This window comes from Eschrichtius robustus, chromosome 11, assembly GCF_028021215.1.
Source record: "Eschrichtius robustus isolate mEscRob2 chromosome 11, mEscRob2.pri, whole genome shotgun sequence".
In the NCBI taxonomy this organism is placed as follows: domain Eukaryota; kingdom Metazoa; phylum Chordata; class Mammalia; order Artiodactyla; family Eschrichtiidae; genus Eschrichtius; species Eschrichtius robustus.
In genome coordinates this window covers 43,174,283-43,177,579 of record NC_090834.1, presented here as the reverse complement: position 1 = coordinate 43,177,579, position 3,297 = coordinate 43,174,283, and the positions used below count along the sequence as shown (strand labels likewise).

Sequence of the window (3,297 nt, the reverse complement as noted above, 5' to 3'; positions counted from 1 at the left end):
AGTGTCAGGGTTTCTTGTACAAGAAGTGGGCCGGGGCTGGGGAGTGGGGTGGGGTGGATTGGAGGGATGGGGGGGGAAGGCCCACACAGGAGAAAGGATGGATGGGCCATGACTGCTTGGAAGTACCAGCTATGGACCTGGGATTGTGACCCCTGCCAGGGCGTGAGCCTGGCAAATCTTTTACTTTTCAGTTGACGCTACCATGTCCCAGGCGCCAGGCTAGGCTGTGAAGTGGGGAGGGGGGTGCTGGACAGGAGCAAAGTGGAGGGGAGGAGAGGAGAGAGGCAGGCCTGGAACGCTGTGGCCTCACCCACCCCGGTGCTCCCCTCTAGCAGTGACTGAAGGAAGGAACCCGCCGCCACAGGCAAAGAGAAGACCCATATCAATATCGTTGTCATCGGCCATGTGGACTCTGGCAAGTCCACCACCACCGGGCATCTCATCTACGAGTGTGGGGGGATCGACAAGAGGACCATCGAGAAGTTTGAGAAGGAGGCAGCCGAGGTAAGGCACCCACGCGCGGTGTTGGCCTCTAGGAGCTGGGGTGGGGGGATGGATGTCCCGCTTCTCGGTGGGTCCAACGCAGACAGCAGGGTGCGCTGTGAGGTCTAAGGCGCCACTGAATTCCCTGGGATAGGTCAGTCTGCTTGCCATCAATGTGCTCTACTCACTCCCCACCCCTCCCCAGATGGGTAGGGGCTCCTTCAAGTACACCCGGGTGCTGGACATACTGAAGGCAGAGAGAGAGCGTGGCATCACCATCGACATCTCCCTGTGGAAGTTTGAAACCAGCAAGTACTACATCACCATCATCGATGCCCCAGGAACATGATCACGGGCACCTCCCAGGTAAAGCAGCCCTTGTTCCCAGGGCCCTCCCTTTCGGATGGGGGCAGGCCGGGCGCAGAGCGAGGGAGGAAACTCAGGCTTTACTTCCGGGACTCTGGGAAGGAGGGTATCATAAGCCTTAGAAGGTTTTCCTCATCCATGCCAATCATCAATTCTGAAAGAACCAGAGGAGGACAGACTCTCTGAGGCTCAGATACGGGCCCCCTTTCAGGCTGAGGCAGGGACCAGGTTTTCTGACACCCAGACAAGTAGATCACTCGGGGTCCGTCTGGGAGGAAGGAACTAAAAGCTCATTTATGGGACTAGGTGAGAGTTTAACTGGGAGGCGGGACCTCTGCGCACAGCAGCAACCAAGGGACCCATGAATTTATCAACTTCTGGGGAGCAGCCCATCCCCGAGCTTTCCCAAGGGGCCCGGGACTGCCCGAAACTCTAGCAGGCTTCCCAGCCCGGCCGGCGCCCCCTCCCCTAACTAAGCCCTTGACCCCGTGGTGTCTGTGTCCTGCAGGCCGACTACACAGTGCTTATCGTGGCCGGCGGCTTAGGCGAGTTCGAGGCGGGCATCGCCAAGAACGGGCAGACCCTCGAGCACACGCTTCTGGCCTTCACCCTGGGCGTGAAGCAGCTGATCGTGGCCATCAGCAAGAGGGACTCGACCGAGCCCGCCTACAGCGCCGCGCGCTTCCAGGAGATCGCGGAGGAAGTGAGCGCCTACATCAAGATCAGCCTTCGTGGCCTTCGTGCCCATCTCGGGTTGGCACAGCAGCAACATGCTGGAGCCCAGCAGCGACGTGAGTGCAGGCTGGGTCTGCGGGCAGGCGGAGTGGGTCCTGGTCCTGGTCCTGGGGTGGGTGTGCTGAGAGCAATGCCCCAGGCTCACCTCCACTACGTTCTGCATCCTCCCGCAGATGCCCTGGTTCAAGGGCTGGAAGGCTGAGCGAAAGGAGGGAAACGCCACCCAGGTGACACTGCTGGAAGCTCTGGACTCCATCCTCCCGCCCACTCGCCCTGTCAACAAGCCCCTGAGGCTGCCTCTGCAAGACGTGTACAAGATTGGAGGTGAGGTGACAGGGCTTCTTGAGGAATGAAGGAATTGACAATGAGGGCCGGTGTCTGACTTGCCAGGGTTCAGATCCTGACTTCTGAGCTGTGATAAAGTGTAAAGCCCCCAGCGTTTCCAAATTATCTGATACACTGAAGAAACAGCCAGTCCTGTAGGTGGCCTTGGTCCTTGAGCCCCAGGACCAAGGGACTTCCTCAGAAGCCAGTTCTCACTGGGTGGGTCTAGAATCTTTCTGAGTGCCCTTTTCCCATTGGACAGGCATTGACACTGTGCCCTTGGGCCGTGTAGAGACCGGCCTCCTGCAACCTGGCATGGTGGTCACCGTTGCCCCCAGCAACGTCACCACTGAGGTCAAGTCTATGGAGATGCACCACGAGGCCCTGCCCAGTGACAAAGTGGGCTTCAACGTGAAGAATGTGTCCGTGAAAGACATCTGACATGGCAACGTGGTCAGAGACAGCAAGAATAACCCCCCCATGGAGGCCAGCAGCTTTGTGGTGCAGGTAGGTGCCCAGGAAGCCAAGGGCCTTGGTGCTTGGTGGTGATGGAAATGCTTCTTAGAAATTAGTCCCAGTTCAGCGGAAGCCCCAGGTTGGTTGAGGGTTGGCTCCAGATCACAGGTGCCATCGGATCTCTTCTAATTCCATCCTCCTTCCCTGCCAGGGGATAGTCTTGAATCACCCGGGACAGATCCATGCCAGCTATTCCCCGGTGCTGGACTGCCACATGGCCCACGTCTCCTGCAAGCTTGCTGAACTGAGGGAAAAGATTGACTGGCGCTCAGGCAAGAAGCTGGAGGACAACCCCAAGGCCCTGATGCAGCCATAGTGCAGATGGTCCCCAGCGAGGCCACATGTGTGGAGACCTTCTCTGAGTACCCAGCTCTAGGTGAGCCAGGGACTGATGGCTGCTGAGTCCTGGGAAGGAAAGCACCTCTGACTGAGGCCAAGGAGCCTTTTTCCTTCAGTGTCACTTTACAGAAATCTCATTCTTCCTTCCTCCTCCAGGCTGTTTTGCTCTGCAGGACACGAGGCAAACAGTGGCCACTGGAGTCATCAAGGCGGTGGAGGAGAAGACAGCCTCTGCGGCCAAGTTCAGCAGTGAAGGCCGGCAAGAAATGAAGTGTGTCCTCGGCAACCTCCATTATATGAGATACTTCTGTCTATTGACAGAATAAAATTAATAATAAAACTTAAACTAGCTGTCTTGGTTTCTTCCAAGGAGGAAAGCATCAGGTTAATGAGGAAACTCTGGGTAGAAGAACAACTAATTTAAGGCCCATAGGTTTCACAGTTTTATGCTCTGGGTGGTGAACACCATTCAGGGTCTTACCTCCTTCTCCCACCCAGGGCTCTTTCCCACCCTCTTCCCGTTTCCCTCGAACC

General features: G+C 57.1%; 1 pseudogene; it reads left to right on the top strand.

The window, feature by feature from the left end:
* The first annotated feature begins 369 nt into the window (after positions 1-369).
* On the top strand, positions 370-3,033 carry LOC137771380 (elongation factor 1-alpha, oocyte form-like; annotated as a pseudogene).
* Positions 3,034-3,297: the final 264 nt, after the last annotated feature.